Below are 12,782 nucleotides of genomic sequence, written 5' to 3' on the forward strand. Positions count from 1 at the left end.
TTTTCTTGTTTGCTTTTTAAAGTCCCCTAGAATAAAAGACTTCATTGCTGGTTCCCACTCTGGCTCAGCGCAATCGTCACTTGGGCTGCTTTCTCTGGTTTTGACTAGAAAACCCATCATAGAACTTAGAAACTTTTCTGGTGGAAAAAGTACTCTAGCAAGTTTTATATTCTCACAAAAGTTTTTGGGTTTGAAAGATTAAGAACTTAAACAGAGGACAGAGATTGAGTTGAAAAATCCATAGTTACCTCCATCCAGGGATGTTCACCATGAGAATGGTGCAAGTTCACCTATGCTCAAAACCTAGCTGAGTCTTCCTGCACTTCCGGAACTGGGCTGAGTGAGTGAAACAGGCTTTATCCTATTTATAAAGCTGCTTTCACGTAGGAAGACAATCAGTTTTAGCTGTACTGATGCATAACAGATCATAACAGATGAAACAGGGAGCTTCACCCATGTTGTGTGGAGTCCTAGCATGAGCCACCCAATCAGAGTTTTATACAAGGAGGAAAGAAAGCCTTAATTAGTTACCCTCCTGCCCCTTACATCTGCCCTATTATATACTAAATACAATGTGATGGTTAAAGCTATATTAGTACGGTGCACCAATTGGCATAGCATTGCTTAGCTGAAAATCCCGAACTGCAAGTGTCAAGGTCTTGTCACTCTCTTCAGCAAGATGGCTGCTAATCAGGAGCTCTAATGAATAACATTTAACAGCATCACATTCACATGCATACCATTAATTCTTGAAGTGCTTCATTAGTGCTCCAAGTCTGGTTTGGTTTGCTTTCCTTTCTTCACAGCAAAGAATGGAGTGGGAAGAGTTCTTGCTAAGGGCCTGCTTTGCCAAAGCAGCCTGCTCAACTTACTTCAATTTTTTTTTTTTTTTTTTTTATGTTACGAAATGCCTGAGTTCAAATTAAATGGTGTTGGAACAATAGAATCAAATCCACTCTCAAAAGCATTGCAGTCATGGCTGTAAGACTTTTACATTCTGGCCAAGTATTTTAATACTGAAATGGGACCCAGTTTTGCATACCTGGTACTGGAGTTGGAAGCTGTTTGCTAATTGTCTTTTGAGGGGCTAAAAGAGCATAGCTGGGGCAGCATTGCTGAAAAAGTTATTAAAAAAAAAAGCCAACCCCCTCAAAATCAATTTTAGTTGAAGTTACCAGGGCTGTTCACTTACACACTTCAAAGTGTAAGATATTTAACATTTTTGCCCGTGAGAAACTTGTAATACTTAATGTGTGGATGAGGATGTTTACCTAGAGTTGGCAGTATAAAAGACAAAATACTGAATTGCACTGACTTCTTGGCTTCTTGTTTCTTCTTGATATATTTTCCTTTCCTTACAATTGTTCTATAGTTTTTGTGAACATGCTGTCATCTTTCAGTCAGTTACTGTTGGTTAGAAACAAGCACTCACTTTAGTTGTCTTTTTAAATCAAGGTGAAAAATAGCAAGCAAAAAAAAGTGCACCTTCCTCAGGTGCAGAAGGCAGCTAGGGAGGTAAAGTAAGGCTGGCAAAAATGTTGGAGCAGTAAGACAGAAGAGAGAAATCCAGCTAGCCCAGAGAAAGCCTAAAGGTGTTGAAAGGCAGCTTGTAATGATGTTATCCAGAGCCTATGGTAGTCTATGGGGTTGGGGATGTGTTAGATTTTTTTTTTCTTAATTCCCTGGGAATTTGGTCAACTAAATGTAGGCCCCAAGCCACCTCCTGACTGGAATTAAACGTATTCCCAGAGGTGAAGTGGTGTCTCTTTCTATTCTTTTTCTCTGCTTCAGCTCCTTTGCTTTCCTTATTCTCTTTTCTATCCCATTTTTGTAATTTGTCAGTTTTTTTCTCTCTACAACTGTGTTTTCTATTTCTCTGACATCTCTCTGCTCTGTTTAAATATTTTTTTGCCTCCACTGCACTTCTGCTTTAGATAATGCCTTCATTCCTCTGCTTATTTCTTTTGCCATCCTCTACTGCCCTCTCTGATGACTTTATCTCTTTTGCTCCCTTCCTTATTTGCTGTTCTTTCCTTTGCTCCTGATTTTTTTGATCCATTGCCACACAACTTTGCCTGCTTTCTTTATTGCCATTTTTCTTTCTTAATTTCCTTTCTTCTTTACATCTGGTGGTATTAAGATGGCCTGCATCTTTATGTGTTTTCATACCACTGAGATCAAGGTAAAATATTCAGACCAATGAAATTATATGTGAGTTGGAATTAAAGGCAGATTTCTTCTACATTTCTCCTCATTTTCCTCTCTGAGGATAAGACAGAGCATCAAAAACCTCTTGTACATCAAAAGTGTTTTTCTAGTTGTTAAAATGCATTTGAGCAGTTGATAATTCCTTAATAAGTGACCAAATGTGCTTCCAATAAATTTGTGATTGACCTCAAGCTACATCAGTTTTAGATATTTTCTTTGCTTGTTACATTAGCACCCTAAAATCTACAGTGAAGTTCGAGACCACCATTATATATGGCTCTCTGATGGAAAACACATCCCTGAAACAGAGACAAGAAACACAGTAAAAAGTAACCCCTTAGATACTAGTATCTAGATACTAGATCTAGTATCTAAGATAGATCTAGAAATAAGTTGTCAGAGATTTTTTTAGAGCCAAATGTTTATTTAAAAATCTTCCCCAGCTATAAGAAGAGAGGGAGGTGAGTCAACAGGAAGACCAGAGATGGAAATCGATGTACTCCAAATCTCACAGGAGCCCTGACCATGGCAAGGCAAAGAGAGTGCTGAGATCTCTAGTTTCCAGCCCCAGTGGCTTTTTGTCTGTTTGACTGTGGGAGGTCATAGTGATGAGGCTTCCTCATTACGTTGAATAAAACTGTTTTGATTCTGCTGTGGTGCTATGCCTCTGTTGAGGAAAACAGTGTGTGTTTAGAATGGGACAAACTGGGACTGTCAAGGATTAGGATTATCTTGCGTTGCTCAAGTGCCTTCCACCTTGAAAGGAATATGAAAATCTGTAGCTTGTTCAGAAGGCTTATTTTTTCCTAACCCTTACAAGACTTAATATCCTTAAAATAGCCATTTTTAGAAATACCTTGATTTCTTTCAGTATTGCAGTGGAATATCCCTAATACCACACTCTTACATAGTGCTTTCCTTCCATACCTTTTGAAGAGTTTTACAAGCAAAGTTAGCATCATTATTCACATTTTACTACCAAACTCAGCCTTACACGATAAAGGTTTAAATCTTGTATAACATTTTTCTGCTCTGCTCCCTGAAGCTGGGGTGAAATCCTGGCCTACCTGAAGTCGGTGGCAGAAAGCCCCATTAACCTCCAGTGGAGCTAGAATTCCATCCTTAGTGCCTGTCATCTATTTTACTTTCTCAGTTCTTAATACCCTGGAAAATTGAATTCACTGAAGCAACATCTACTTCAGGCCAGGCTCCAGGGAATTCGAGCTGAAATTCAGCCCTCAGAGATGTGGATGGATCATAAGCTTTTTGCCTTCTGGCAAATGGAGGAACAAGGGGGCCCTGAAACCCCACTATTCTTTCTGCAAACTTTCTAAAACATATCACTCAAAAAGAGAGAAAAAACAAAACAAAGCATATTTCTATAAAGGATCCTTGTTTTGAGTATTACAGTTCTCTTTCAACAAGCTGTGTCTAGCTGCAAGAAGATGTCTCTCGCCTTGTCCAAATATTTCAGTGGTGCAACAAAAGGGTTCAGCAATGTGGGACTGAGAAAGATAGTAACTGAACTTCAGCAGTTCATTGGAGCTTATAGTTTCAGATGAGGTAAAGAGCAATAAAAAGAAAAAAAAAAATGCTTGAATCAAAAAAAATGCAATGCAAGACCATTTTCTTCACTGTCAGCTACCTCTGTAGGCTTATCAGCATCAGGATGGCTTAAGCTTCTCATTATCTAAAAGGGGCACCATCTGCAATTCCATGTTTCTTCATTTGGTATATATGTCTAAATAAATGTGTATCCAGTGCTTGGCTGTAGTCTACTCAGTCTTCTGACTGGAAAAGGCAAAGTGGTACTTTGTGCAAAGAAAGTGCAGGCTTTGTGGTTAATCCTGCACATCTTGATGTTTTAGTTACCTGATCTTCTAAATGACAGTGAGGTAGGGACAATTTGGATAGTCAGAAACTCAGAATTTCTTAACTCTTCTTGTCATAAATTCAGGTCTCATGGCCCTTCCGTGATTTCCTCAGCTTAAAGGTTTTTTTGGGGTACAAACGCAGTGACTATAACGGTCCTTACAACAATTTGGAGCTCAGGAGGCATGGGTTTGTTTCGCAGTCACAATTGTTTCTACTGTGTTAATAGCCTCCTGGGTTGCTCCTCTTATGGGCAGAAATTTGGGATGGTTCACATCAGCGTGTGGCTCCAGGGCCCACAAAATTATCTTATGGCCAACCTAAACCCTGTAAAGCAGTTAGTAAATTCTACACTTCACTTCTACTGTTTTTGTAGCCTTCTTAATCTAATTTATCTAGTCCATTTTAATCAAATCTTGCTAAACAGTTATTTTATGTTTAATAGCTGCCCAGAGACTGTTTCTGAATGTCTTTTTTTCATAAAAATTGCACATTGGATTAAAGCAGAACCCCAGCCTACCCCAGAGAAATCTGATCTGAGTTTTGAATTTTGGGAGCACAGAAGTCGGCTGGCTATGTAACAGCACAGCAAAGCCAATGCAAGGTTCCTTATCCAGGCTTCCATTTGCTTTCTCCTTCCAAACTTCCTTTGACAGTGAGCTTGAACCAAAGTCACACAGGTGCATTCTGAGAATTGTCCAGAGAATTTGGGTAGATAACGTGAGTTTCCATGCCTGTTCAGACCATTCAACTAATAACAGGAAAGGTGAGTGATTTTCGGTTTTTAGGACTAAAGAGTTAAGTCTTTGATTATAGCTTGTAGATTTGTGATCGCTTAACCCTAACCCCTTTGAGTTTACTAGAATTTGTGTGTATTGCCTAGTGCCTTGATTAGGACTCACTAAAAAGACTTTGTTTTACTGTAGTCAGTTCTATTTGGCCTCACTGCAAATTCTGCCTGGTGGTTTCCTGAACCACATCACTGTACAGAAATTCCCTCTGCCCCACAAAAATACTTTGCATGTAAGTGAAAAACATGTTATTCTTACCCAGTCACATTCAAAGCAGAAAGAAATGTATTAATCCAAAAAGTGAATCTGGTCAAAGTACTGCTCCCACTTGGCTCCACCATGTGCATACACTTTGAATGTGCTGGAAGAACAGCAAGATTTTCTTCTACACAGTGATTGTGTTAGAGAGGTAATGGGGGTTTGTTTGCGAGGGAAAGTACGTAAGAAAAAGAAGCTGGTATGGGGGGGATAAAGAGGAGCCCTTCTGTGGCTTCTGTGTCTCAGTTTAAAATTGTAAGACTATCACTTCTCATCATAAGGGTTCAAAGGGTTAATAGAAAGAGGGATTTTCATTGCATTGTGCACAGTACCTATGATAGTCTCGGTTTAAACTTTAAAGGACAGGTGAAAAGAGAGAGAGGGAGCTGAATGCTTGCCTTATATATTGGAGAAATTGTTCATTCGTGTGAAATGCTGACCTCTGTCATCCTGCCAAGCTGACTGGGCCCTAGGGTGAGCGGCTGTTTGAGTGCTGGTTGCAAAAGTTAAAGCTGCCTGGGGAGTACTTTAAAAGGACAATGTCAAGGTTGGTATACCCAAAATCTGACCTATCATTTTTTTTTTTCTCCCTCTTACATCTATTTGAAAAGTTCATGTCATTCGTTTTTATGTTTTTAAAAATCTTTTAATCTAAAACAAAATGCTTCAATTGCTATTGAAGGCTAGTGACTAGGAAGAGAAGCTGTGAGAGTTCGGTGTGGTGATGCAGATGTCAGGAAGCGGGAAAGATCCTGAAATAAAACACAGGTGTGGGGACTGTCTTTGAATTAGGTGATAATAACAGAGAATTCAGGTTGAACTGGGTAAGAGATCAATGAAAAAGAACAAAGATAATTTTTACTAGTGAAAATATCAATGCAGATCCAAACTTAAGTTCAGAAGAAGTTAATTTAAAACCTCTATTTATTTTTATTCTAATAATTTTTATTCTAGCTGTATGTGCTGATTCTTTCTTGGTAATACTAGTTTCTTATATATCATCCCTGCCATAACTGAAATATACCCTTCCCTCTTATTTTCTTTGCTTGATGGCCTAATTAAAAACACGTTATATCAGTATCATTTTCTTCTATATGATATAGTATCCCAAGACTCTCATCACTATTATAACCTTGCTATAAAAACTCTCACACAAGTATTGCACCTACACCAACAATTTCTAGTCTAATTGGAGAATAGATTAAACAGCTACATATGCAAGTCATAAAAGGAAAAAACCAAGAGCAAGTAGTAAAATCAAAGTAAAGAAATTTTTTTTTTTTTTTAATAATTATGATGTTTCAGAGAAGATGCAGGGGGAAAAACGGAAAAACCCCAAACCCTCAAAACCTGAACTTTGAGGATTGCGGTTCATCAGTGGTTCACCCTATAAAATTTCAGAGCACATAAAATGATCATGCAATATGCTGCACGATCACAAGAGGGCAACTGGATTAGACATACACGTTCGCTTTAAAGTTGACCTTTCCAAGCTTTCATGACTTTATCCTGTTTTCAGAAAAGCCTTCCTATCAACTGTAAGGCTCACTTCTGATTTCTTTCTCAGTTCTGAAAAACACGTAGCTACTAAGAAACCCTAGTATGTCACAATCTCGTTCCTAGCTCCAAAATATTATCCTTCCCTCTCTTTATGTTGAACAGGCTTTTCTAAATCCTGGAGGAATAGATGACCTTGCTCTGCACTGTGGAACAGGGGGACTCTGGTGAATGGGAGGAGAGTGGAGTACAAGTCTCACAGTAGTGGGTCCGGCCTCAAGGATACAGGAGTGGCCACGGAGAACAAGAGGAGTCTGCAGGATAATCAGTTCCTCCATCCCTTCCCAACCCCAAGTGTCACAGATCACGCCGTGCCTTGGGAATATAACTTTTGCAAAGCTTTTGAAGGATATACTGAATTCTAGCACTTGCGAACAAAGATGATGACTGGAAAAAAAAAACCAAAACCCACACCACCTTTTGGCAAGACAAAACCTCTACAATAATAACTTCTAAATTCTCTCTTTGTAGCTAAGATTTCCCATATCCTCTAAAGCAGAGTAAAAACACAGGCAGCAGTAAAGAAGCTGTCTTGGTTAAAAGACACTCTGCCTCCTGCCAACAAGGCTATTTGGTCTTTATCTCTATTACAGCCATCTGTAGCTAATTGTATAGTTATGGTAATAGTGCCCTCCAGAGGAATTTTGAAGGAATTATAATACTCGGAGCTAATACAAAAGATGTTTTAAAAGTGAGTGCAACAGGAAAATGGAATATTATTAAAATGATAAAATACTTGAACCTCAGGGGAAAAAAATCTCAATATCAAAGCTCTTTCTATTTTGTATGTGCATTTACATCTAAGAGAACCATATCGTAGTTACAATAGGCTTCTTCACAGCCTGATAGCAAACATGAAGTTTGCATAAGTCCATTTGAATCAAGGATATAAAAGTAGATCAACCAAGCGAAGAATGAGATAGCTGTTCCTAGTCTGCAGCAGACATGAACAATGTATTATGAGTGGGCTCCAGCCTCAGTCTAGGATGTCTGGATTTTTCCTAGACTTGCTGCTATAATGGAGGCATGGCACAGTTAATTGAGGCAGTCAGAAGTAAGTGCGGATGTTCAAGGAGTTCTGGATGAGAATTATTTTAATATCAAGATAAACCATGCTTATATTCTCAGATTCCAGTATAGTGTTTTTCTCATGGCCATGCTGTGACACTAGGCCTCAAAGGAAGGGCATGTTACTGTGGTACAACATGATATCTTATTTTTAGACCGTGTCCTGGAGGCCTGCAGTACAGCCTTCTGAGATGACACCTCAGCATATGAATGTCAGATGTATTTAAACTTCCTCGGTTTTCCTTTTTTTTTTTAAGGCTCTTGGCATATGGCGTCAAATTGCTCTGTTTTACATTCTGAAACTCCTATTCCCTCCTCCAAAAAAACCCAGCTATCCCTTAATGAAAACCAAAATGACAGTGAGTTCTGTATTCATTTGCTTTTAGGCATACCCCAGGCTCATGTTTGACCTGAACCCTGCAGGTTTGCAGTCAGGTGTCCAGGCTCAGAGCTTTGCATCAGGACAGCTCTCACACTGGCGCTGCCAGAACTGGAAGGAGCAGTCTGGTGTTCCCATGCTTGGGATCAGATGGATCTGGTAAGTTCAGCACTTCCTTGGGAAAGGAGATGGTTGTGCTGCTTGTGATGTGTCTCTTCATAACAGGGTCACCGCCCTCAGCCTAAAACTTCTAAACTGAGGTTTCTTATTTTGCATGAACCTCAAAGGAGAGTGAAGTGAGCTAGGCATAGGCTGGTGGGGCAGGGATGACAAGACATCACTGCTGAATGTAGGGAGTGTACCTAACCCCAAAGCTTCCTGTTTTTTCACTTTCCCTGGCAACTGTGGTGAAAAGTGTGCCTCTCCCAATTTGCATTCATGTCATCAGTGTATGGTGGTTTTGGCCATCTTGTAGGCCATGGTGATGGATGGTACTACTTGTTTCTTTTATAGTAGTTACCTGCCAACCCCCCACAAAAGTAGTAGAAAATTACTGTCTATGTAGAGACTGTTGAACTTTTTAATGAGGGGTTTTCATGGGCTGTTGAATGGGTGGGGATGACTAGAGCTCTCTCTTGCTTTTCTCTCTTCCTTTCCTAACCCAGTGCTTGCCAGATGATCTGATCTCATTGTGAGCTGGGAACCTGTCCCTGGAAGATACCAGCCACCTGTAGGGGCCATTGTGCATGGATGCTAAACCTTCTCCTTTATCTTCCCCTCAGGTATCTGTACTTCAGCATAATTTTCTCTTGCCCTCCCTGCCTGGGCCTCATAGTTCCCCCCCAGTTGTACAAGCATAGCAGCTCACTGCTGATGTGAAGCTCCATGCTGCTGACTCCCTTCTTGGCATTGATTTATTCCTGCACTTGACAGGAAGACAGAGCAAGGTGGGGAGGCCAGTGGGGCTGCCCAGAATAGGGCAAGGCAGAACACAAATTGAAGTCATGGCTATTGCAGTGGGATGAGTACCTTTGGTGTCATTGAGTAGGGTGTACGTTTATTGCTGTAGAAGTGCTGTGGTATGAGTATCTTGCCCAGACCCAGTAGACGCACATCACCTGTTCAATTCTACAGGTCCAGTGAACGGGGTCTTCCCTGTTGCTCCCCTGGTTCATAAATACAAAAACATCATTAGCAAAACCATGAGCAGGCTAGCACAGGACCTGACACAGCAGAGAGCAGTTGCTGTTGTAAGAATAATCTGTGCCACTGACGGGGAAGGTACTTTGGGGTGATAGATGAAGCTGGATTCTCAGCACTGCAAGTATCTCTTTGCCAGCCATTCATTCAAGGGCCGGTCCAATTGTGGTGGAGGGCTGCTGTGAGCTTAATTTCACGTAGCAGTTTGCAGAAATATGTTTTATTGCAGGTAAGCAGTCCCTTTGCATTATTTATGTGAAAACTCAAATAAATTATTGCTGGCTTTCATGCTGCAGGTAAAGTTTTAATGAAAACAGTAATGAATGCTTTGCTGGCATGCATAGGCAACCTAAGTATGCAGCCAAATTAGCTATCTAAGCAGATGCTTTATATCCTGAATTGCATATAAAGAATGCTGTTCAGTTGGTTTAAAAATTATATATACACCCACAAAATATTTTTTTGTAAAAGCCATATGGGTTCTGCTTTTTTTAAAAGCAAGTGTTTCAGTCGCACTGTGAGCAATTATAACAGTAAAATTAAAGTCAGAAGAAAGATGTAAGAAGCTACCCATGTGCAAGAAGTTCAGGGAAAATTCAGAAATATCGCATTATTTAAGATGTTGTGGTACTGCAGTATGTGCACTATTGCAAATGTAAGCAAGCATCCTTGTGAAAAGGCAAACTGAGACAAGGTTGATACTGTGTAAGCAAGCTGTTGTTTTGGCTTTAGATGCCTGTATTTTTATGCTTAAACAGTTATTAATTTGTTTTCTTTGATAAAGATGGTAGAGCTGATTCAGATGTTGTACTAGGTTTACAGTATATACTAGCTTATAGTATTGTATATACTGTTTTATAGTATAAACCTAGTATAAAACTTTATAATTTCACTGGTTTCACTGAAGGTACCCGTGGCATCAATAAGAGAAAAGGACTCAGTCCTACTGCTTCATCTGAATACTGAACAAGCCACTGAGCTGACAAGTCACGTGAACCAAGGGTCCACTCACACCAAAACCCAACAAGGAGTACAAGTGGGTCTTTATTACCATTTCCCCTTCCCTCTTACATGGTCACTTAGGAGCTGAATTTAAAGCCATACTTAAGTTAGGTCCTCTTCAAGGCAGTCATAATATTAACAGCTCCCTGAGGCAGCATGGCCAGGCTACAATAGCAAAGTCGCCCTGGCTCTGTTACCCAGGCTCCGGTCTCCCAGAGTGGCTGAGCTCTGTGCTTTGGGGTGTTCTCTGCTCTCCTTCTGCTCTAGCAAGCCTGTAGAGCCCCATGCACCACGAGCTGCAATGGGAGAGGGTCTTGGGAATGGTGATGAGTGAGCTCACTAAATTTTCCATAGGAAAAAGCCTGCTGTAGTGGCTAGGGAGCTTGTCTTAACAGTGTGCTAGTATCACAAGACTGTGTTTTTATATTTGTACAGTCTATTGATAGGAACAATTTCTGGAAGGCCAACAAACCCTATTGAATACACTGGAATGACAAAGCTGATTTTCACAGAAAGCCATTGAGCAGGCACACTGGACTGGGGAGACAAGAAGAATAGCATAAGAAAACAGTGGGAAAAAATCACAGAAGGTAAGAGAAATGGAAGAAGACAGCACAAAGTGAAATTTATAAAGCTGTATGAACAAAAGCTTTGGCTTTAAGCACTCCTCAGCTTTGGGATATTTGACTCTCTCAGCTGAAACTTGTGGCTTGACTTCTTTTCTGAAGCACTTAAACTCTTTTCTTCGGTCACGTAGTGTTTATTAGGCATTTATATGTATTTTATTAGGCATTTATATGTATGTATACACATATATTAGGCTTTTATAGAGATCTATATATACATATAAATATACACACATATTTATATACGTATGTTTACATGCATATATTTATATAAAAGCATACATATATGAGTGTGTGTGTACATGTGTATATATACACATAAAAATCTGCCTGCTTGTCCTATATTAACTCTATATTTTAAGATGGTTGCAATAAGACTGTTCTCAGTTTCAGCACTTAATTTTCTCAGAAATTTGATTTTTTTTTTTAAAGCTGGAGTAATTGTTTCTACCAGAAACTACTGTGGTAAAGTGTGCTGTTCCTTTCAGAGGATCAAAGTACAAAAGATGTTCAAATAAAAGGAGAGATTAAAATCCATAGTGTACATTCAGTCATGGCTAGCTTTGCAGTCTGTGCGTGCAGACTGTGGGGGTTGATCTTTCACAACGGCTTATTTCAAGCCTCAGGAGGGTGTTGGTAACTTAGTAACTTTGTATATTATATGTAGGTGTCAGCAGAGCCCGTGAAAATGTTTTCTGTGTAAAACAAAATGTTTTCTATTTATTTTTCTTGGAAGAGTGGAACTTTGCTTCCCTCCCTTTCTTCTCTCTCTGTCCTTTCCCTGACTTGTTCTGTGTGAGTAAATAGAGGGTGAGGAGTGTTTTCAGAATTGAAAAGTCCTTTTTACCCTTTACGGCAAATGTCTCCTTTACTGATGAATCATTTAACAATGATTCAACCACTGTATTGTGTTTGTTGCAACTTTTATTTTGTCCAGCAGCATTTACTCTGCTGCATTTTACTACATAGGTAAGAAGGCACAATCCCTGCTTGATGGAGCTTGTTAAGTGAGAAAGTAAGGGCCTGTAATAAAAAAACCCAAATCTTAACATCTGTTACTAGAATTCTTGTTCATCTGCTGCTTAAACACAACAAAATCTTGACATTGATCACTGTTTTCACCAGCACATGGAAAAACCCTGTTGTACCTATGTAGTTTTGCTGATACCTTGTCATTGCTTTGGTGCAGCAGCACTTTGAAGCACTGATCTAAGAGAAGTAGCATCACACCATCTTCAAGCAGGATCTCAACAATCATGAAACTTTCCCATAAAGGGCAACCTTCTGACAGGGGCCATATTTGTCAGTGATGATGATAGATACGATGACATTCCCTGCAGCCAGATGTAAAGCTTAATTGCCACTGTGCTTGACACAATGATCTCTGTTCCTTGCCTCACAGTTCTGGGGAAATGACAGTAGGTGGCACTGGAGAATAGTAACACAGATGGCTGGATCTGTTATGAAATGGAGCAGTTTCCTCACTGGCTTTCTGTTTAGCCAGTTTTCTGGCACCACGGATTGCTGAAACACTTTGCTGCGTTCCCTTTGCAAGCCTGTTATTACTCGAAGCCTCAAGGCTTCAAATGCAGGGGTGCGATTTGGGAAAGATCCAAACTTGTGTGTGAATCAACACTGAGAGCAAAAGCCTCCTGAAGATGCTGTATTTCATCTTGGGGTGTGTCAGAGCGACTATTTTGCCAGCTCTTTACCCACAGCTTTTTATCAGACCTAGCTGGTACAAGCACGCTCACACATGACTAAATCAAATACATGATTCTTCTTTAATCTGAGTGAGATGTAGGCTCCTGCCGGTTGGTG

This window comes from Aptenodytes forsteri, unplaced genomic scaffold (assembly GCF_000699145.1).
Source record: "Aptenodytes forsteri isolate BGI_AS27 unplaced genomic scaffold, ASM69914v1 Scaffold241, whole genome shotgun sequence".
Classification (NCBI taxonomy): domain Eukaryota; kingdom Metazoa; phylum Chordata; class Aves; order Sphenisciformes; family Spheniscidae; genus Aptenodytes; species Aptenodytes forsteri.